Source organism: Pristis pectinata, chromosome 14, assembly GCF_009764475.1.
Source record: "Pristis pectinata isolate sPriPec2 chromosome 14, sPriPec2.1.pri, whole genome shotgun sequence".
Lineage (NCBI taxonomy): Eukaryota > Metazoa > Chordata > Chondrichthyes > Rhinopristiformes > Pristidae > Pristis > Pristis pectinata.
This window is the reverse complement of record NC_067418.1, coordinates 39375325-39399738: the sequence shown is the minus strand read 5'-3', so window position 1 is coordinate 39399738 and position 24414 is coordinate 39375325. Positions and strand designations below refer to the sequence as shown.

The following is a 24414-nucleotide window of genomic DNA, read 5'->3' as shown; positions in this document are numbered from 1 at the left end:
CGAAGAGGCAGCAGTGAAAGGAACGACCATAACGGCAAATGGGTTTTACACTCTGTCGTTCTGTGAAAAAGCACAGAATAAAATGCTTTATAAAGTTGTATCTGTTTCTTGTAAAAAATCTATTTGTGTAAACACACTGATTCTGGTCCTTTTTGTATGCGCCTGTGTCCTTGAATTCAAGTAGGAACGCCCCTTGTATTGCTTTCATTGACCAACACAAATAGCAACCCCTGCAAGTGGCGACTAACCCATGCGAAAGAGAACAACCTATTCTAACGCTTCAGATTGTTTACTGGGACAACGCGCTGTGCAACAAGAATTTAAAACCTGGTTGCCATGAAATTGATCTGGAAGTTTGTTTCAGAGTTAGCAGCGTTGAAAACTTTGGATGTATTTTGCCCTTATAACAAACACAACATTGTTAAAGTCAATAAATATTACGAGATAGTTTTGGAGCGTGCTTGAGACAGCCATTCGCACAAAAAGCGATATCGACTGCGTGCAGAGGTAGAGAGGGAATCGATATGGATGCGTGCTGAGTGTCCTTCAAGTGAAATGTTTGCCAAGACAGCAGCATGCAAGGCGATCGATCACTTTCTGACGCAAAATAGCAAAATAACATTCAACGCTACCCTAATTTCTGAAGCTTAACTATTTCCTCAGTAATGTACCCTTGTGTTTGCAATACATGCCTCAGACCGTATAAAATAGCATTATTTCTGTTCTGAGTTTGTCGTTACAATTGGCTGTACAAAAGCCTTTGAGAGGTTACAAATTGTCCCACTGGCGAAAATATCATTTCGAGTCAGGCGTCGGAGACCCAGACACTCACACTTGCAGTGTAGTGTCTATAAGTAGCAGCCAGAAAGAATAGGCAGCCAGCACCATTCATGCGATAGACAGTAAGGCAGCCCAAACGGAAAGCTCGACAGAACGATCTGGCGGAACGAAGGAACGCCCCGTTAAATAAAAGAACTTTTTCAGTTTGATCTCTCTTCTCCCTGCTTTTCACGCTATAAGTTATAACCACATTTTCACCGATGTTCAAACAGTATTTTTCCCAAGCCACGTTCATTACATCTGAAAATAAGTGATAAATGTTTAAAATTATAAACTTCATATTACATTTACACGGGGACATCATTTGTTGACTGTTGGAGTTTCAGTTGGATTCATTTTATTGCTCAGGGGTGGTTCTCCCTGACCTGAAGTGGGAACTGTTATGGCTTGTTTATTGTTTTATACTGGTGATGTGCCTAAAGCAACAAGTAACAAATTCATAGCCCTGCTATCATTATTTGCATTGCGGGGCCTGGAAGAAAAATGAGTAAATTGGAACAAAGTCCAGAAAGAAGATCAAAAGATTCAAGATATTCGCATTGGCGTCCAGTTTAATTCAGCCGTCACCAACGTTTCTCAGGTATAAGACAAGATCCATTGCTTATATTTAATAAAGTACAACAAATTCCTTCCAAACAATGATTTTAAGGCTCGATGCTTAAAACAGTTCATACAAAGTACACTTGTGAAGTTTCCCAAATGGTGTGCACAAACATGCCATAAAATAACTTTCAATACCACGGGCCATGCCAGTCATAAAATGAGGGTGAAGGGTTTACAACAGTCGCTCTAAAAAGAAGCAACCTTTCCACAGATGCGGACAATGACACCTAGTGAAGCGAAGGTGAAACACAAGTTTATTGAGCGTATTCTGCTCAAAATATTAGGATTCTTGCTTTTGGTCGGACAGGGATTCCTTCATTATCAGTGATGTACATTCTTCTAGTACATTCTTTGCTTTATTATTGATTCCGATTCCTCACCCTTTGGCGACGTACTTTCCTGTATTCATTGTGATGCTTTCTGTGCCTTTGGCGACTTTAATTCCTCCATTAGTGGTGACATGTTTCTTCTGTTATTGATATTGGCTGCTCTTTTATTGAATCTGATTCTTCTGTTACTGCTGAATCTGATTCCTCCAGCATTGGTGATTGTATTCTGTACAATTGGAAGTCTCTGACACTTTTGATAGTGACTCCTATTTATTGGTAGATTTGACTTTTCTGTTACTGACGATGTCCTGTGACTTTGCTGTAACTGGATGTTCAGATTACTCTTTTGGTGAGGATGATCTCAATATTACTCGCGTTGATTCCTCTACCGTGGGTGTTTCCAACTCCCCTATTAGTGATGATATTGGCACCCGTATTAATTTTATGATGGGACTCATCTCTTATTGGTGATGCCACCCAATATGGATGACAATTCAAGTATTACTGTTGGGTTGAATCTCCTGCTATTTATAATGCTTCCCATTTTATTTCCATATTTCTTTAGGGCATAGGAGAATATTCAGTCCATGGAATCTGTGCTGACTCACAGGGCAATCCCATTCCCTCACTAATTTTCTCTGTAACCTATTCTCACACTCCCATCAAACCCCCACCCACCCCATAGTCTAACATTTACATGCACACTCGAGGGCAGCTGACAGTGGCAATTAACCCACCAACCCACAGGTCTTTGGATGTGGGTGAAAGCTGGGGTGCCCGGAGGAAACCCACCTCGTCACAGGGAGAATGTGCAAATTCCACACAGACAGCACCAGGCTGAACTCTGGTCACTGGCACTGTGAGGGGCAGCTCTGCGAGCTGTGCTGCTAGAGATCTGAGATGTTGATGTCCTCCACCATTAGAGTGCAGAGGTCCCAGCAGAGACTGAGACCAGGACTGAGGAAAAGCTAACTGCCTGGAGATCCCAAACCCCAGCATCAAACCTCCCAGTCCCCTCCCCAAGAGGAGGAGTCAATGGAAGAGGGGAGGGCAGAGGGACAAGAAGGGGAATGGCAGGTGGTGAAAAGATAAAAGTCCCAGAAGACACCACCCAAGAGACAACGGGCTGCGGAGAGTAAAAGTAGTGGGAAGAAGAAGGCAATGCAACAGACAGATGCCAGAAACCTCTCATCAGAGGATGAAGCCAATATGGGAAACAGTCAATGCAGGCAGAGGAAGCACCAAAATGGAGGGGATGAGGAGGAGGAGGAGAGACCACAGACAAATACAGGTGAGGAAGAAATTCAGCTAACTCCAGGAGACCAAGGGCAGCACAGAGGCCACCAGCGCACCCCAGATCTGGGAGACCAGGAGCACCACAGCGTCCAGCTCACCCCAGCTCCGGGAGACCGGGAGTTGTACAGAGGCTATTGGCCCCCAGCTCTGGGAAACTGAGAGCAGCACAGAAACAGTCAGCCCCCAGCTCCGGGAGACCGGGAGCAGCACAGAAACAGTCAGCCCCCAGCTCCGGGAGACTGGGAGCAGCACAGAAACAGTCAGCCCCCAGCTCCGGGAGCAGCACAGCATCTGGTGCATCCCAGCTCTGAGAGGTGGAGGCCACAGAAAAGAACAGAGCCAGAGGACAGAACAGGAACTGAGAATAATCTCCCCTCAGCGATGCCACCAGCATCGCCACACCCTGGGGAGAACCATTCCCAGTACGTGAGGCCAAAAATAGTGCTGCAGTTCACCAAGGTTGTCGGCATGAGGGCTCAGGCTGATTGACAATGGACGGCATCTATGATCCCTGAACTGAAGTAACTATGGAGATAAATCTTGCATCTCTAAACATGCGCAGTGTGAAGAGTACTGTGCGATGTGTGAACACCTTGCAGTACCTTGCCAAGATCAAGGCTGATGTAACCTTTTTATAGGAGTGTGGGCTGCCACACCTCTGTAACTATCAGAGGTGGTCGTGATGGTGGCCCCAGGGATTGTACATATGGTCGGGGGGGGGGGGGGGGATGATAGTCGTGCATCCAGCCTGAGATTCTGCTGCAGGGTGGTAACTTCTCTATCACTGAAGTCAAAGAGGTGGTGGGGGTGGGGGGGGCGGCTCCTTGTGGATGATGCAAAGTACCATAACAATCTGCTTCAGCTAATTAATGTGTACGCCTTGCCCGTGCTGAGCGAGCGGCTAGCTGTCCTCAAGCAGCTCCCACCACTGCTGGCAATGTTCCTACCAGTCGTTCTGGCCGGTGACTTCAACTGCATCATTGATGCAGCTGGACAATCCGGCAGTGCCGACAGGAGACTGGACAGCAGCTCCAGACCCCTGATGGGAATGGTTAAAGATGCAAAGTTGTGCAATGCCTTCAGCACCCCCGCAGGTGGAGCGCAGCCACAATACACTTGGACCGGAATGGACAGCTCATTATGGTCCCAGATAGATCCACCAACATCACGCCAGTGTTCTTCTCTGACCACTGCCTCCTTTGAGCCTCCTGTCACCTACAGGAGGACCTGAAGGAAGGCAGGGGGACGTGGAAGTTGAATGTCAAGCTGCTGACCCCAGAGAACATCGAGGAACTAAAGAGGGAGTACACAGGTTGGAGAACCGTGAAGCCCCTCTCTGACTCCCCAATTCACTGGTGGGAGGCAACCAAGGAGAACATCATGAGGTTCTTCATCCTCAAAGGTGTTCAGAAAGTTAGACAGAGTCAAAGGGAACTGCGCCAACTCCAGACAGACTTACAGCAACAGAGTTGTGGCCTGTTCCTCGCTCCTCTGCCTCGGCTTCCAATTTATCTGGGGGTTCAAGATGGAGTGAGTCCATCAGGCCATGCTGCACAAGTCCCCTGAGAATGGGGGCAAAAGTGCTGAGGTTCTACCTGTCCCTGGTGTCACGGAAGATAGGCCTGGCCCCTCTACTGCACAACGCCCCAATCAGGTGGATGTTGCCACACTACCTGTCCTTTGTGGAAGAGTTCTTCCAAGTAAACACCTTTGACCACGTCCATCAGACAGTGGTCAGTGTGGAATGTACTGCAAACACTGCGGGACAGGAACACCATGGATTCAGTGGGTTTGTTCCTGGTGCAAATGGTCCACACCAAATGGCAGAACACCTCATCGCCAGATGTGACCAACAAGCACCAAGACCTCACTTGGCTGGCGGTGAGGGGGCCCTCCCAGTCAGAACTTCCCTCTACAGACAACATATCACCCCCCAATGCACGCTGCCCACGGGACAGCTGTGGTGGGGAAGAAATGGTCACCCACCTCTTTGCAGATTGTGGATTTGCTGAGAGGGTGTGGAGACGGATGCAAGGGTCCATGTCCTGGTTCATCCCCAGCAGCTGTGTGACAGAGGACTCTCTGATCTACGGGTTGTTTGCCAGGACACACACCGAGCCAGACATTGGGTGCTGCTGGAAGGTCATCAACTCGGTGAAGGATGCCCTTTGGTCTGCCCGAAACTTGTTGGTCTTCCAGCACAGTGAGATGTCTGTGAGGGAATGCTGCAGACTGGCACAATCCAGCCTGCAGGAGTATATGCTGAGGGATGTACCGAAGCTCAGTGCAGCCAATGCCAAGGCTCTGTGGGGAAGGACCACAGTCTGGGCTCACTCCGCTATCACACGTAGGGGAGGGGGAGGGGGGCAGAGTTGCGTGGGGGAAAACCCTCGAATAATGAAAGGGTATCACCTTCTGGAGTCATGTGAGTAGCAATGGTGCATTGTTTGTGTTTGTTTTAAAGTTTACATTACTGACTGTAATGACTATGAATGTGAAGTTTTTTTGCACTGTTTCTTCCTTTGTATATTTTTTTTATCATGAATAAAGTCTACTTTTTAAATCCAAAAAATTGGCACTGATTCCTCCACTCTTGGTGACATTGTATATTCTGTTATTGGTGGTATTGATACCTCTATTTTTGTTAAGGTGCTTCATCTATTGTTGATAGTGGTGCAATTACTATCATCAGTGATTTTATTATTATTTTACTGATGATATTGATTCAATGTATTATTTTAAAAGAATCCAGGAAGGAGATAGCAGAGGTATTATTTCATATATTTAATAATTCCTTCGCAAAAGGTGGAGTGCCAGAGGATTGATGAAGAGCAAATATAACATCCATGTTTCGGATGGGAGCTAGAACATGTTCAGGGAAGTGTAGATGAATTGGGTTAACATTGGCAGTAGGAAAAATAATGGCATTCCTATTAAAAGATAGAATGGAAGAACATTTAGAAACAAAGAGTATAGTAATGATAGCATGATTTCAGAAAGGAAAAGTTATTTCTCCAACCTTACTGAATTTTTGAGGAGGCAACAAGGGAGTAGACAGTGGTCTAGATTTTCAAAAGGACTTTAATAAAGTCTTGCATAATATTCGAATGAATGTAAGAGAACATGGAGCCAGGGAGTAAGTATCAGAATGGATTGCTAGCTGGGTTCAGGACAGAAACCAGAGAGTGAGCATAGAGAGTAGTTATCAGCAGTAGAAAAATGTGGGTGGTGGTATTCCCCAGGGATGAGTGCAAGGACCACTGGTGTTCACAATTTACATTAATGACTTTGACTCTGGAATCAATGATATATTTTCTAAATTTGCAGTTGAGTCCAAATTGGGTAGGATGGGGGTGGGGGTGGGGGGTGGCAGGTAGGGGTTGGAAGATAGTCAGTGCTGAGGAGAATGTTAATAAGCCTGCTGAATGGACAAGTAATTGTAACATGAAGAATAACATGGATATATGTGAGATAGTACATTTTGGTAAAGAGGTCACTTGTTACTTGGAAGGTGTGAGTCTAGATGTGGTTGTGCAATGCATGTTTCAGAGCACAAGTAGGCTAAAGGTTGTGCCTTAGGTTAGCAAACCTATGTTAAGTGAGAAAGCAAACCAAGCTCCAGGGCTATTTTTCTGGAAGGATAGAATTGGAAAGGAGATATGGTATATCTATAATGAACCTTCATTCTTCCACACTTAAAGTACTGCATACAGTTCTGGTCTCCATTTCATTTAAAGGATATAGAGATAATGAAGAGCACACAAAGGATAACAGGATGGTATCTGAAGTGTTGGGTATATTATCAGGAAAGGATGAGTGAGTAGGAGATAACTAGAGGTTATTAATACGAGGTATCCACCAAGAAATCCAAATGGGAATTCAGTAGAAATGAGAAACTTTCTACCACAGAGAGTGGTTGAACAACTTAGATGTGGGAGCTTGGGCATGCTAGTGAGGAAGAAGAGAACAGAAGATTACATTAATAGATATAGCTGAAGAAAGATGCAATGATGCTTGAGTGGAGCATAAATGTTGGCATAGACTAGAGGATCATATGGACAGTTTCTGTGATGTGCATCCTTTGTTTATCCAATGTTGTCCTATGCTGTTGATGATTCCAGTATCGTTGTACATGGTGAATCCTTATTACTAGTGTTTTTAATTCTGCTATTCTGATAAAGTAGTTTCCATCAGTCTACTATCACTAGATTTCATCATTCTATTACTGTTAACCTTGATTTCTTTGCTATGAGTGATGCTAATTCAGCTCTCCAATTTCCTCCCACATTCCAAAGACGTACAGGTTAGGAAGTTGTGGGCATCCTATGTTGGTGTCAGAAGCGTGGCAACACTTGTGGGCTGCCTCCCAGAACATTCTTCGCAAAGATGCATTTCACTGTGTGTTTCCATGTACATGTGACTAATAAAGAAATCTTACATTATTATGGTGATATTAGTCTTTATTACCAGTAATGTTGATTAATAAATTATTGATTGTGTGAATTATTATTGGTGCTTCTGCTTCTATTGTTATTGGAGATGTTAACAACTTTGCGATAAATTATGTTGATTTTTTATTATGTTTAGTTATTCCTACAGTTGGTGGGGTTAGTTGTGTGAATTCGCTGATGACATCACTGTTGCTGGCAGAATTTCAGACGGCAATGAGGAGGCGTACAGGAGTGAGATAGATCAGCTGGTTGAGTGGTCTCACAACAGCCACCTTGCACTCAATGTCAGCAAGACCAAGGAATTGATTGTGGACTTCAGGAAAAGGAATTCGCGAGAAAACACACCAGTCCTCATTGAGGGGTCAGCAGTGGAAAGGGTGAACAGCTTCAAGTTCCTGGGTGTCAACATCTCAGAGGATTAATCTTGGGGCCCAACACATTGATGCAATCACGAAGAAGGCATGGCAACGACTCTACTTCATTAGGAGTTTGAAGCGATTTGGTATGTCACCAAAGACTCTTGTAAATTTCCACAGATGTACGGTGGAGAGCATTCTGACCTGTTGCATCACCACCTGATATGGAGGCTCCAATGTGCAGGATCAAAAGAGGCTGCAGAGGGTTGTAGATTCAGCCAGCTCCATCACGGGCACAACCCTTCCCGCCATCGAGGACTTCTTCAAGAGGCGGTGCCTCAAGAAGGCGGCATCCATCATTAAGGACCCTAACCACCAGGGACATGCCCTCTTCACATTACTACCATTGGGGAGGAGGTACAGGAGCCTGAAGACCCACACTCAATGTTTCAGGAACAGCTTCTTCCCCTCCGCCATCAGATTTCTGAACGGTCCACGAACCCATGAACACTACTTCATTATTCCTCTTTTGCACTTTTTTTTATTTTTGTAACTTATAGTAATTTTTATGTCTTTATGTCTTGCACTGTACTGCAAAACAACAAATTTCACGACATATGTCAGTGATAATAAACCTGATTCTGAATTGATTAATGGTGATTTTGATGTGTATTTTCTCAGTGATGGCACATCCCCTTTTACTGATAGTTTGGATTCCTCTTTTTACTGTTGATTCCTCACGGACAGGTGACATTGTTTTTGATATTAATTTCTCTGTTCTTGGTAGTTTTGGTTCCTTTATTATTGGTGGTTTTAAGTCTTACTGTTATGGGTGGTGAATCTTCTATTATTGGTAGTCAGTCTGTTTTTCTCATGGTGTTATCAATTCCTTCACCATCTATAATTATTGGTGAATTTCTCTATTTTGCTGGTCACAATCTCTCTATCAAAGGCAGTTTCCAATCCTCTTTCAGCATTGGGGGACTCTTCTTCTTCATGGAGAGATTGATACCATTACTACTGAAGATTTTTTTTAATGACCTGTGGTTCTGACTCTCAAGGATTGGGGACTTCCGTAACTGGTGACAATGATTCCTTTATTGATGCTTATTTGTATCCCTGATTAGTGGAGACACTGATTTTTTGCTACTGCATGTGGTGATTTCTAATTGCTTTTGTTCATTTATTTATTGTTATTGGTTCTGATTGCTCTTTGATCATTTTTTATCTCCTATCGATAATATTATTCATCTGTTTTCAGTGATGTTCATTGACTGTTATTGAGGATGTTGACAATTATTGTTTGCTTTCTTTCCTCCATGCTAGTGATGTTCATTACCATGTTCAGTGCATGAGGTGGTGCCTCTCATATTGGTGCTATTGCTTCTATTATAATATGGATCCTTCTATTGACAATAGTTCGGACTCTAATTTTGGAGAGGAGTTATTTTTGATTGTGCATTCTCTGTTAATTCTTCTTATGATGTTGATTTCTCCAGTATTATGTCTTGATTCCTCCTTTATTGTCAATGGTATTTTCAGCATTCTTTTGATGATAATTCTCCATTATTGGTGAAGTTGAATATTGTTTGTACTTCATCAATTAATAATACTCATTGCAGCATTATTAAAAAATAACAAGCAGATTTCATTGAATTTTTATTGCTTAATTATTTGTGGATTTTTATTTTCTATTGTTGCTGGTGGTACCTCCTCTATTATTACTGGTTTGTTTCATGTTTTTTTGGTGATGCTGGTTTCTGCAAGAGTAGTGGCAATATTGACACCATTATTATTGATGATGTTAATGCTTTTAATGTTCATGATTATTATTCCTCTATTGGCGATGTCTTCTCTAGTGCTAGTCACAGATAGTTTTCTGTTATTCACCCTTTTATTTTTGATGGATTCTTATGTCATTATTGGTCCATAATCTCTTCCACTAGTGGATTTAATTTTTCTAATTTTGATTCCATATTATTGGTTTTGACTTTTATTTATTAATGCCACTATTACTATTGAGATTCTTTTCCCCTTTCTTATTGTTTTTATGATCAATGATGCTGTTCTCTCTGTACCTTTGAATCCCCATTGATAATATTGGATTACTTGCATTTAATTGTTTTGAATCAACATTATTGATTATTTTGAACCCTCTGTCATTGGTGATTCTGGTTCCTCTGTTATGATGATGTTAATTTGACCATTAATGGTGGGGTTAAATCCAGCTTTGAGAAGAAGGAGCCAAAGCCATTAGACACCATGTTGAATCGTCTTATTGCTAGGTTTATTCTTTTTCTACTGATGATCTAAATTTGTCTTTGATAGTGTTTATTTTTGTTGGTTTCTTTATGCTGACTCCTTTGTTATCGGAGATGTTGACTCACCTACAATTGGTCATTTTGTCTCCTTATGTTGATACTTTTACCAGCTGCATCAAATCCTCTATTGTTGGTATTTCTGATTCTAGTACTGCTGGTAGTAACATCAGATATTATAAATAATGAATATCACTTCATTATTTATTGGTGCTGTTTTATTGGCATTGTTGTCTGGTCTATAATTGGCAATGTTATCTCCTTTGCTTTTGATGCTGTTGATACATCTTTTGGTTTTGTTACATCCACTGATATTGGCAATAATTCCTCCATTGTTGGCGAGACCCATGCATCTATTATTGCAACTGAAGTGGTGGAATAATTTAGTAACGTGGAATCTTAATAACATTCATTCTAGTATTGCTGATGCTTTAATTCAGTTTGTTGATACAAACTGCTGTTTCTGGCCCTTTTGTTGGTGTTGCTTACTCTACTATCAGTGCTCCCAAACCTATTATTGGCAGTGATTCCTCTGTAAATAGTAAGAATGAGTTCTCACTGGCAGTGTTGATTCCTCTGCCATAGATTTTGATCCTTCTTTGCCATTGTTGGTGATATTGATCCCTGAATTGTTGCTCTATGATTGCTGCTTCCAATAGTTCCATTGCTTTACTGTGAATCCTTTATTACTGGTGGATTTGATTCCTCTATTGTTAACAGTTTTGTTCCTTCTGCTATTTACTGTTGAATCTTGCATCTTGGTGTCCAATGGCTTTGGCTCCTTCTCTATGTAAGGTTTTGGAAATGATGGTGTATGAATTGAAGATGGATCACAGCTTTTTCCACATCAAATTATTTCAGAGCAAAAGAACATGCCATCCAGCCCATCATTCTTCAACTGCTCTCCTCACACTTCATTTGTCTCTAACTCATCTAATGAATTGCAGATGATAAATTTTCTGATTTGCAAGGCAATCAATAAACATAAGAAAACATAAGGGACCAACATATCTTCCAAAGTCCACCTCATTCATAAAGTTTTGGTTAACTTTGCTATTTCTGCTCAACTCTTACTTGATACAAAAATCAGCAAACACTCTGTCACCTTTGGCAAACGTGTCAGTGCAGAAAAAGCTGAACACTCGCAGGCTTTGCTGGTTGGGTCACATGGAGCCCATGCCACGAGATCATTTGCTGAAAGCTATGCTACATGGTGAACTGAAGAAATGGCAGCGACCAAGAGCAAGGTCAAAGTTCTGATACAGCGGCAAGGTCATGGCAAGGGGGAGAAGTCGGCCCATAAACACTCAGCCGAGAGAAGTCAGGACAAGGCTGGTGGAGTTGCCGCAGGGAGGCGTCAGTCAGCCAAAGTGAGCCCAAAACCAGTGGATCTTCCAACCTCCATATGGTGTTAGAACTTGCTGCTACTTCGGGCTCACACATCAGCGTCTTCCACCACACCACAGCCAAGTATTATTGGCTGTTTGACTTTGTCTCCTCTCCTTTCATCTGGTATCACCACCACCACCACCATCCATTTGTTCTTTGAGCCCTCCGTTGTCCGCTGATTTTGAATGCCACTAACCCTGCTTACGTTTTGCCAGCAGTTCTGCCGTAAACTGCAACTCATGAGCCATCTTCCTCGGTGCGCTTTACAAGGTGGAGACCAGCGACCTCCCGCGTCAGCACTGGGTCCGGGCTGGAGCACCAAAGTCCTGAGCACCAGGGTGGATTCGTTCTGTGTCTGTTCCCGCTGGCGCACTCATTCGAATGGACTCGCTGGCCTGGACTTAAAGGATAGGAGTAGGTAAGCGGCTTGCGTGTTTTTCTGTACTTAGTCGCAGTGTTTCAAGTGAATTATTATCACTTAAATACTCTTTGCAAAGTTTTATAAGAATGAAATTAACTAAAAAAAATGTCTTTTTTGAAATGTCCTTAAATGTATCTTATTGGAGACATTTAAAAATAGTTCAAAGGCCTTTGATAGCAGTAAGCAGTCTAAAGGTCATTAGAGGAGGCCGGACTCAGAACCTGCCACCCGAGGCCCATGTGCTGTTGTGCCCACCGAGGGACGTCAGGGTAGTGAAGGCTCCAGGACGGAAAGAGCCAGGGGGCTGCAAAATGTAATTGTGGTCACAGGAGAAGCACCAAGGTGAGTGTGTAGAGAGAGTTGAATCAGGCTCAGACTGACCCTTTCATGTCGAATCCTTCATTAATGCTGAGTTTTATTTCTCCTTTATTATTGCCCTTAATATTATTGCTTGCATTTCTTCCTGTATTATTTGTCATTGTTGATGACTCAATTCGTGTTGATGCCTCACTTATTGGTGGTGCTTCTTCTTAGTCTAATTGTTGGTCTCTTCTGTTATGTTGGCGCCGGAAGTGTGACGACACTTGCGGGCTGCCCCCAGAACACACTACACAAAAGATGCATTTCACTGTGTGTTTCGATGTCCATGTGACTAATAAAGATGTCTTATTTATGCTGTGGATTCCTCCACTTTTAATGGCTATGATTCCTTTATGTTTGTGGATGGAACTTCTGAATTTTTTATAGTTCTGCTTTCTGATTATTAGGGTTTGTTATTTCACTGTTTGGGTGCTGTTGATTCCAGTGTTATTGGTAGCTACAATTATTGTACATTTCTAACTTTTAGTTCTGATTTCTCTGTTTATATGTGGATTTGGGTATTGCTCATTTGTTTTTAATGCTGGGGATTCTGATTTCTGTAGTCATTGCTGGTCTAATTCCTCATTTATTTGTGGATTTGATTATTTTTGATTACTGGTGGTTTTTGTCAACCTCCAGTAGTCTGTTGATTGCTTGTTCCTTTAATATTGATGCTTCTGGTTCCACACTGTTTTTGCATTTAAAGTCTTAGTTTGTTTTATCCAACTCCTCCGTTAATGGTTTTTGATCCTCTCTGCTTATGCTTCTGATTCCTTCATTACTCATGATGTCCTTTTATTGGTGTTATTGAATCCATAATCGATGAATTTGATACCTCCCTGGTTACTGGTGGTGTTGAATTGGCTGTATTTATCGGCAGAGTTTGAATGCCTGATAATTATCCTGATATTTTTTTACCTCCGAGATTGAAGCAAACACACTGGAATACATATGACTGAAACTTAAGAATATTTATATACTCTGCACTTACAACTACTAAATAACTAAGTTGGTAAAGAACCTATATAATTTGAAAACATGTTGTTCATTCACTTTTGGGGGGGGGGGGGTGCAGGTTAAAATAATGAAAATTTTCTTAAAAATCTACAGATGCTAGAAACCTAAAATAAAAACCAAAAAGTGCTAGAAAAACCCAACAGGTCAGACAACAGCTGTGCAAAGGAAAACAGAGGTCTTTAAGTGAAATGTCAACTCTTTCTCTTTCTGTAGATGCTGCCTGACCGCCCTGCTGAGTGTTTCCAGCATTTTCTGGTTTTACTCCTGGTTACAAAAATGTTTGTGGTGTCTCATCACCATTCTGCTTGAAATTTCTACTCATTAGTATTTAACTTTTTATTGATTTTGCTGATGGTGTCAAATGTGTAGCCTTTGTATGATTCAGTATTAGTTTTACTTCGACTTGCATGGCAAAAGAATTTGTGAAGCCTTTTCTTTAACAATTGGCTCTGTACCCATTGCATTAATTGGCCTGAGGGTGATCACATGGTAAAATAAGACAAAAAAAAAGACGTGTTCTCTTTTTTTTCCTCCATGCCATCTCTTGCATTATTTGTAGACCTCTGCAGTTTACAGCCAGACGCGCACACTTCCTGGGGTTGCTCCCTGTGTTTTCTCAGACATAACTTGGTAGAAATGAAGTTTGGATGATGTTCAGTCATTAAACTATAAACAAACTACATTTAGAAATTCAATCGAAAATTAAAAGCATGTACCAAAACAGTGCAGAGTGGAAGACATGCACCTATTTGTTCTGCTGCTGTCAGTGTTTGACCTTCCTGCTGCACTTTTTGGCAGTCAATCACATCCTTTTCCCTCTTCACCCATTTTAAGAAGTGGGAGAAGTATCAGGTGTTTGGCACACACTGAAATGGACTGGTGGTGATTGACTTCAGCGCTATACCTCTGTAACGAGGAGGTAACCTACTGAATCCCTGGATTGTGTAGCTTAGGAAGTGATCACAACAGCAATAGGAGCACAGGCAAGTCTGTTCATTTATGTGTGCAGACCAGGAAATGTTGATGGGAGGGGAATTGAAAGGCCTGGATAGACTAGATGTGGAGAGGATGTTTCCAGCCTCAGAATAGAAGGACGTCCCTTTAGAATTGAGGTGAAGAGGAATTTCGTTTGCCAGAGAGTGATGAACCTGTGGAATTCTTTGCCACAGACAGCTGTGGAGGCCAAGTCATTGGGTATATTTAAAGCGGATGTTGATAGATTCTTGATTAGTAAGGGCATCAAAGGTTATGGGGAGAAGGCAGGAGAATGGGGTTGAGAGGGAAAAATAAATCAGACATGACCGAGAGATAGAGCGGACTCAATGGGCCGGACGGCCTAATTCTGCTCCTATGTCTTATGGTCTTATGGAATTCCCACACATCAAAAAACCCATGAATATCTGGAATGATGACTCAAACTTGGTTCCAGTGCCACAAGATGTTTAATGACCTCAGAGATCTGGTCAAGGTCAGTGGCAACAATTACAAAGCCCATCTGCTAATGTCTGTATTAGCCCCCAGACATTATACCACCATTCACACACATGGCATCAGTCCAATACACCTTAAATACATAGTATTTCAACATACAGGCCACGCACACATTGCAATATCCTGATTTCATTCACTCGTTGCAGGAGAAGTTTGCATTTTGTGGAAGATTGCAGTGGCAGGCAGGAGGGCTGTCCTCACAGGTTCAAATAATTGTGGAGAAATTGTTAACAATCAAAGGCTTAGTTGCTACAAAGTCAATGGCCGGCAGGATATGGTCTACTCTCATTCAATTCTCCTTCTCACAAACCATTTCCCTCTTCTCACCATTTCTTATGAAGCATATAATGCGCATTTGAATTTCTAAGATAGAACAGTGGAAAATAAATTAAAAGATTTGTCATAGGATCAATTGTGCATAATGTCATATTTCAAACATCTATGTAATTCATGTAATTAACTTCACAGATGCACAATTCTTTGTATTTACTTTATTAAGCATTGTTTCATGGAGTGTTCAAGCATACATCATGTAGAACTGTTTTTATTTTGCTGTCACACAGCATGATTGTATTTTTGCTGAGAAATCTGGACCAACAAGCACCCATCATCCTCGTCAGTAATCACTGAACCACCCTGTCCACCTGTTGCAATTTGTGACAGAAACAGTCGCTGACTGCCCTCTACTGTCCTGAGATAGAATTACAGTTGTGATCCAAAACCTCAGATACCTTCCCAAATCACTGCACCTAATGAAAGGCAGCAGAGGCAGAAACCTCACTGCATTTTAAAAAGTACTTAAAGAGCCACGACTACACAGGCTACAAACCAAGAGTTGAAAGATGGGTTAGCCTGGGAAGTTCTTTTTCAGTGGACAGACACGGTCCCTGCCTTCTGTGTTGTAAATGTACATGATTCTATAATACTAGTCTCAACATTAAAATGGCTTGGAGAAAGTTGAAGAGGAGAAGGAGGAGAGAAAGACATGGAAAGGAGGAATTAAAAATAATCTTTGGTACCTTTCTGGATCTATGGAGGTGTGGTGAGATGAGATTCCTATCATATCTTTTGTTGAGTAAGTTTATCTCAAATGTTCCAGTTAAATGAATTATTAAAAATCTAAAACATTGTAATATATATTAGGTATTTGGAGAGAGGCTTTGGGGCTGACATTTCTTGGTCAGTCCAAGATTCAGTAAGAAGCTTCTATCAATACATGAATTTTAAGATTACAATTCAAAATGTTTAAACTGATTCTGAAATTGCACACAGTGCTCCCTCTGATATATCATTTGAATAAGTTATCTTATTGTTTGACTCTTGGAGTATTAATTCAAATTTTAATTGGATCAGTTCACTTCATGATTCTTGAACACTTGGTCAGTGCTATTCCCCCAGTGTAACTTGAATTTACCACACATTTAAATGTACTTCTGTGTTGGTCGATCCTTTAGTCCATTACTTGAGAACAAGCTGAAAAGATTGCTTTGCTCGTAGGCATTTGTGAAGATTTCTATGCAAACTATTGCTGATGCACCCATGAGATTGTGTGTGAAAATGTTCTCGAGGGGTGGTCACAGATAATATTTCAGCTTCATTCCATTTATTCACATTAAAATTCACAAATAAAAAGTGAAAACATGGAGATGCATTGAGAACATTTATTTCATTAGTAGAAAGAATTGTGTTATGTCAGAAGTCTATAGTTTTGGGAGGAAGGGGCACTGAAATGTTTAGGAGGTAAATTAGTGAAGGGGAGAGAGGGAAGGATATGAGAAGTGGGGAAAGAAAAGTATCTTCTGCTGCTTGAAGAGTGGTGGCATTGTCAGGAAACGGACTGAACTTCCTCGTGTTATGATGTTTATTGAATGTTCCACATATGAATTACAAATAATTTACAACATTTTAACACATAACCAGATAAGGGGCTTTGATATGAACTGGTCTTGCCCTGCTATCTCTCTCTATTTTGCTCAATCAGCACTTCTGTATCTGGCAATCAGTGCAGTTCAGGGCACATGGGTATGAAAAACCAGGTATCCTGGCAACAGCATTCCCTCTTGGTATGGAGGAAAAAACCTGGTCATTGGGTGCAAGGTGTTCTTGATTTTGCTGTACTCGCTGCAGGTGTGGCCCATATCTAGTGACTGCAGTGTAGCAATCACCTGACACCTTTTCCATTTTATCTGAAGCTCAAAATGGATCGGGTTTGCATATGGACAAACCTCCAGAAAAAGGGGGAAAAATGTACCCAAATTGCTTTCATTCTGATGGCTATCTCTTGTGTGTGGCTGAATGAAGGTGTGTGTGGACCTGGCGTATACAAACACCCAGTGTAACCACATGCTGAGGGTCTACTTGTCCTCAGTGTTGCAAAGATGGGTCTGGCTATGTTGCTGGAAAAGTTTCAGTTGAATCATGCTGTACCATCTGTGCCTTGTAGAATACTTTGGAGAGAAGACCACTTTATATAAAATGTTATCGGACCCCTGCAGGAAAAGGAGACAGTGGATCCTGTGGGATGATTACCCAGGCAGACTGTCAAAGTAATTTTGCAGAATGTCTCATCACCAGAACTTTCAACCAAGCAGCAATATCTTGCTTGGCTGGTGGTGAGAAGGACCCTCCCTGTCAGATCTTTCATGTATAGTCAGAGTACCTGAACTGCATGCTGCCCTTGTGATGAGTCCACTGGAAATGGGAACATCATTTCCCACCTCCTAGAATGTATTTTAACCATGAAGGTCTGGGAAGAGATGTAGCCATGTATGTCAAGGGGATAGTCCCAAATAGCTCCATAACACAGCTGTGTTATAACTGCTGTGCGGGCAGTTTGCAGGGATCCACACTGAAATAACTATCAGCTGTTGCTGGAGAACCATCACCTCAGTGAAACTTGTCCTCTGGTCTGTCTGAAACTCACTAGTCTCTCAGTGCAAGGGGTTGTCCATGATTGGGTGCTGCAGACTGGCGTGTTCTCAGTTCCAGGACTGGCAGCACAAGTAGATGGGTGGTAAAGAAAGCACATGGTATACTTGCCTTTATCAGTTGGGCATTGAATATAAAAGTTGTCAAGTTACTTTGCAGCTGTATAAAACTTTGGTTAGGCTGCATTTGGAGTATTGTGCGCAGTTTTGGTTGCCGCATTACAAGAAGGATGTGGAGGCTTTGGAGAGGGTGCAAAAGACGTTCACCAGGATGTTGTCTAGATTAGAGAGTACAAGGAGAGGTTGGACAAACTTGGATTGTTTTCTCTGGAGCATCAGAGCTGAGGGGTGACCCTGGTAGAAATATATAAAATTATGAGGGGCACAGATGGTCTTTTTCCCAGGATGGAGATGTCAAATAGCAGAGGGCATAAGTTAAATTTTCCTCTACTCAACTTAAAACGAGATTTGTGAGGCAAGTTTTTTTTACACAGAGAATGGTGAGTGCCTGGAATGCACTTGTCAAGGAAGATGGTGGAAGCAGATCCAATAGCAAAATTTAAGAGACAGGCACATGAACAAGCAGGGGATGGAGAGAAATGGGCCATGTGCAGGCAGATGGGATTAGTTTAAATTGGCATCATGTTTGGCAGAGACATTGTGAGCTGAAGGGCCTGTTCCTGTGCAGCACCGTTTTGTGCACCAGTTCCATTTAACTTCAGCGTGTCCCTCAGCACACAACATCCACGGGGAAGGGCCACAGTTTAATGTCACCCCACCATTGCACATTATAATTGCTGGAATCTGTGTTTAAAACCCTGTGAACCATTTGCTTAAGGGTTGTATATATTGTAAACATAGAGTTGAATGTTCAGTATTATAGATCATTGACATTTATTGAATAAATTATTTTGGGGAAAAATATTTGGTTGAGAGGGACATCATGTTATAGGGTCCTCACTCTCTTGAACAGACCTCTTGTACGTTAAAGATGAACTCCTGACCTCACAATCTTGCACCTTATTTTCCACCTGCACTGCACTTTCTCTGTAACCATAACACTATATTCTGCATTCTGTTATTTGCTTTTCCTTTGTACTACCTCAATGTACTTGTGTTTGAAATAATCTGTATGGATGGCTTGCAAAACAGTTTTTCCACTGTATCTTGGTACATGAGACAATAATAAACCCATTCCAATTCACTGTGGTTAATGGGTTACGTAGCTCTTGAAGGACCAAGTTAGGTGCAGTACAATTGGAGTGTTACAGCCTTTCAACTGATAAGATAATATCTCAGAGAATTTACATTGCAGAAGTACATTTGCTCCATCATGTTTGTACCAGTTGAAGAGAGCTACTCAGTCTAATTCTGCCTTCCAGCACTTGGTCCATGGCCCTGCAGGTCACAGCCCTTCATGTACACATCAAAGTGCTGTTTAAATGCGATGATTTCAGGCAGTGAGTTCCAGATCATTACCATGCTGTAGGTGAAAATAAAATCCTCATTTCTTTTATGGTCCTTCTACCAATGATTTCAGATCTCTGCCCCTAGTATTTGACTTCTCTACTAAGGGAAATGGGTCCTTGCTAATTACTCCATCTAGGACCTTCGTAACTTTTTTATGCTTCTATTAAGTCTTCCTTCAGCTTCCTCTGTTCCAAAGAAAACAACCCCACATTATCTAGTTGTTCATCATGGTTATAATTTTCCAGTGCTGTAACTACACACAGTACTCTAACTGCAACCTAACCAATGATTGTATGTGGCATCCCAACTCTTGTATTTAGTGCCTCGGCCGATGAAGGCAAGCAGGACATATGCTGCCTTCACCACCCTATCTACCTATGTTGCCACTTTCAGGAAACTATGTACTTCTACCCCAAGGTCTGTCTGTTCAACAACACTTCCCAGGGCCCTGTCATTCACTGTGTATGTCCTGCCCTTATTTAACTTCCCAAAGTGCACCACTTCGCACTTGTCTAAGTTAAATTCCATCGGCTGTTCCCTTGCCCACTTTCCCTGTTGATCTCTATCCTGTTGTAACCTTAGATGGGCCTTCTTCACTGTCCACTATACCACCAATTTTGGTGTCACCTGCAAACTTTCTAACCGTGCTACCTACATTCTCATCCAAGTCATTAATATATGGCAAACAATATATATATTGTACTGATCCCTGCAACACACCACTGGTCACAGGCCTCCACTCAGAAAAACAACTCTCCACTATCACCCTCTGTCTTCTACCACCAAGCCAATTTGTATCCAATTGGCTAGCTCACTTTGATCACGTATTTTAACTTCCAGACAGCCTACCATGCAGAGACTTCCTTGTCAAAGGCCTTACCAAAGTCCATGTAGACAACGTCTACTGTCATGCCCTTGTGCATCCTCTTGGTCATTTTTTCCAAAAAAAATTAATCAAATGGGGTAAAGTCAGATCCAACATATAGAGACGCTTTGAGGAAGAAGAAGCAGCGTACAGGGTATAAAAGTAGAAAGGTGGATGGACTAAAGTGCATTTACTTAAATGCGAGAAGTATCAGGAATAAGGGTAATGAACTGAAAGCTTGGATAAGTACATGGAACTATGATATTGTGGCTCTTGCAGAGACTTGGCTGTCACCAGAGCAGGAATGGATATTCAATATTCCTGGATTTCAGTGTTTTAAAAGGGATGGTGGGGGGTGGGGAAGAAGAGGAGGAGGGGTGGCGTTACTGTTCAGGGATACTATTACAGCTGCAGAAAGGGTGGATAATGTAGAAGGATCCTCTCTAGAGTCAGTATAGGTGGAAGTTAGAAACAAGAAAGGAGCAGTTACTCTACTGGGAGTATTCTATAGGCCCCCCAGTAGCAGCAGGGATACTGAGGAGCAGATTGGGAGGCAGATTTTGGAAAGTTGCAAGAATAACAGGGTTGTTATCATGGGAGACTTCAACTTCCCAAATATTGATTGGCGCCTGCTTAGTACCAAAGGTTTAGACGGGGCAGAGTTTAAGTGTGTCCAGGACGGATTCCTGTCACAGTATGTTGACAGGCCGACTAGAGGGAATGTCATATTAGATCTAGTATTAGGTAATGAACCGGGTCAGGTGACAGATCTCTCATGGGTGAGCATTTGGGGGACAGTGACCCCACAGCTCCCTAACCTTTAGCATTGTCATGGACAAGGATAGGAGCAAAGATGTTTAATTGGGGGAGGGCAAATTATGAGGCTATAAGGCTAGAACTTGCGAGTGTTAATTGGGATGACATTTTTGAAGGGAAATGTACTATGGAGATGTGGTCATTGTTCAGGGATCTCTTGCAGGATGTTGGGGATAAATTTGTTCCGGTGAGGCAGAGAAAGAATGGCAGGGTGAAGGAACCATGGGTGACGAGAGGTGGAACAACTAGCTAGGAGGAAGAAGGCAGCATACATAAGGTGTAGGCAGCAAGGATCAGATAGGGCTCATGAGGAATATAGAGTAGCAAGGAAGGAACTTGAGAAGGGGCTGAGGAGAGAAAGAAGGGGACATGAAAAGGCTTTGGCGAGTAGGGTTAAGGAAAATCCCAAGGCTTTTTTCACTTATGTGAAGAGCAGAAGGATGACGAGAGTGAAGGTAGGACTGATTAGAGACAAAGGTGGGAAGATGTGCCTGGAAGCTGTGGAAATGGGTGAGGTTCTCAATGAATACTTCCCTTCAGTATTCACCAAGCAGAGGGGCCTTGATAACACTGAGGACAGTGTTGGTAGGGTTAATGTTCTAGAGCATGCAGATATCAAGAGAGAGGATGTGTTGGAGCTGTTAGAAAATATTAGGACAGGTAAGTCCCTGGGGCCTGAAGGAATATTCCCCAGGCTGCTCCGCGAGGCGAGGGAGGAGATTGCTGAACCATTGGCTAGGATCTTTGAGTCCTTGTTGTCCACGGGAATGGTACTGGAGGATTGGAGGGTGGTAAATGTTGTCCCCTTATTCAAAAAAGGTAGTAGGGATAGTCCAGGGAATTATAGACCAGTGAACCTTGTGTCTGTGGTGGGCAAGCTGTTGGAAAGGATTCTTAGGGATAGGATCTATGGGCATTTAGAGAATCATGGTCTGATTAGCGACAGTCAGCATGGCTTTGTGAAGGGCAGATCATGTCTCACAAGCCTAATAGGATTCTTTGAGGAGGTGACCAGGCAGATTGATGAGGGTAGTGCAGTAGATGTGGTCTACATGGATTTTAGTAAGGCATTTGACAAGGTTCCACATGGTAGGCTTCTTCAGAAGGTCAGAGGGCATGGGATCCAGGGAAGCTTGGCCGTGTGGATTCAAAATTGGCTTGCATGTAGAAAGCAGAGGGTTGTGGTGGAGGGAGTGCATTCAGATTGGAGGGCTGTGACTAGCAGTGCCCCACAAGGATTGGTTCTGGGATCTCTACATTTCGTGATTTATATTAATGACTTGGATGAGGGGGTAGAAGGGTGGGTTGGCAAGTTTGCAGACAACACAAAGGTTGGTGGTGTTGTGGATAGTGTGGAGGACTGTAGAGGGTTGCAGAGGGATATTGACAGGATGCAGAGCTGGGCTGAGAAGTGGCAGATGGAGGTCAATCCAGAGAAGTGTGAGATGGTACACTTTGGAAGGACAAACTCCAAGGCGGAGTACAAAGTTAATGGCAGCATTTTGGGTAGTGTGGAGGAGCAGAGGGATCTGGGGGTTCATATCCACAGATCACTGAAAGTTGCCTCACAGGTGGATAGGGTAGTTAAGAAAGTTTATGGGATGTTAGCTTTCATAAGTCGTGGGATCGAGTTTAAGAGCCGCAAGGTAATGATGCAGCTCTACAAAACTCTGGTTAGACCACACTTGGAGTACTGTGTCTAGTTCTATCGCCTCATCATAGGAAGGATGTAGAAGCATTGGAAAGGGTGCAGAGGAGATTTACCAGGATGCTGCCTGGTTTAGACAGTCTGCATTATGAGGAGAGACTAAGGGAGCTACGGCTTCCTTCTTTGGAGAGAAGGAGGATGAGAGGAGACATGATAGAGGTACACAAAATATTAAGAGGAGTAGATAGAGTAGACAGCCGGCGCCTCTTTTCCAGGGCACTAATGCTCAATACAAGAGGACATGGCTTTAAAGTAATGAGTGGGAAGTTCAGGGGAGATATCAGAGGGAGGTTTTTTACCCAGAGAGTGGTTGGGGCATGGAATGCGCTGCCTGGGGTGGTGGTGGAGGTCGGTACATTGGTCAAATTCAAGAGATTGTTGGGTAAGCATATAGAGGAATTTAAAATAGGGAGATATGTGGGACGAAGGGGTTAGATAGTCTTAGGCGAGGTTTAAAGGTCGGCACAACATTGTGGGCCGAAGGGCCTGTATTGTGCTGTACTGTTCTATGATTCTATGAAATTCACAAGACATGATTTCCCAAGCGCAAAGCCATGCTGTCTCTCCCTAATCAGTTCTTGCCTTTCCAAATGCAAATAAATCCTATCTCTCCGAATCCCCTCCACAATAACTTTCCTACTACTGATGTAAGGCTCACCAGCTAGTTCCCTGGCTTCTCCCTGCCTTTATCTCTCAAAGCACAAAATTAGCTATCCTCCAGTCCTCTGTTCCCTCACCTGTGACTAATGAAGATACAAAGATCTGTCAGGGCCCCAGCAATCTCCTCCCTTGTTTCCCATAATATCCTAGGACTTGCCTACCTTTATGCATTTCAGGACCTCCAGCATGTTGATGTGTTCCAGAATATCACTGTTCCCTCCCCTGAACTTACTGGCTTGCATGTCCTTCTTCACAGTAAATATGGATGAAAAGTTTTCATTTAAAACCTTGCCCATTTCTGTGGCTCTATACATGGATGAACACATTGATCATTAAGGATACCTCTCCCTAACTATCCTTTTAATATACTTGTAGAATCTTTTAGGTTTCTATTTTATCTTATCTGCCAGGGTTATTTCATGGCCCCTTTTTGCCCTCCCAATTTATTACTTGGGTCTACTCCTGTATCCATTTACTTCTCAAGGGACTTGCTTGATCCCAGCTGCCTACAACTGACTGCCTTTTTCTAGACCAGGCCCTCAATATCCCTTGTAAACCAAGGTTCCCTAATTTTGCCTTCACTCTAACAGGAACATGTTGATCCTGAACTATTCTTATCTCACTTAAAAGCCTCCCATTTGCCAGACCTCCCTTTAACTGCAAACAGCCTCTCCCAACCAATTTTTGAGAGTTCCTGTCTGATGCCATCAAAATTAGCTTTTCTCCAATTTAGGACTTTAACTTGAGGACCAGTCCTATCTTTTTAAATGACTAATAGAAATAGGGTCACTGGACCCAAAGTGCTCCCCCACCAACCACTTGCCTAGCCTCATTTCCAAAGAGGAGGTCGAATATGGCCCCTTCTCCATTAGGGCCATCTACATGTTGCTTCAGAAAAGTATCCTGGACACAGTTAACAAATTCTGCCCCATCTAATTCTTCAACAATAAGGCAGTCCCAGTCAATTATTAAGGATGAGTCCATTATTAAGGATGAAGTTTTGGGGTACTTAGAAGCACATGATAAGATAGGCCGAAGTCAGCATGGTTTCCTTAAGGGGAAATCTTGCCTGACAAACCTGTTGGAATTCTTTGAGA

At 42.5% G+C, this 24414-nt stretch overlaps 1 long non-coding RNA gene across 2 annotated transcripts in view; it reads left to right on the top strand.

Moving 5' to 3' along the window:
• The first annotated feature begins 11492 nt into the window (after positions 1-11492).
• The window catches only part of LOC127577658 (uncharacterized), a 73969-nt gene continuing 61047 nt past the window's right edge, over positions 11493-24414 (top strand). For both annotated transcript variants that reach the window (XR_007957414.1, XR_007957415.1), the window contains exon 1: positions 11493-12000. This is a non-coding gene — a long non-coding RNA (uncharacterized LOC127577658). The remainder of the gene's footprint in view (positions 12001-24414) is intronic.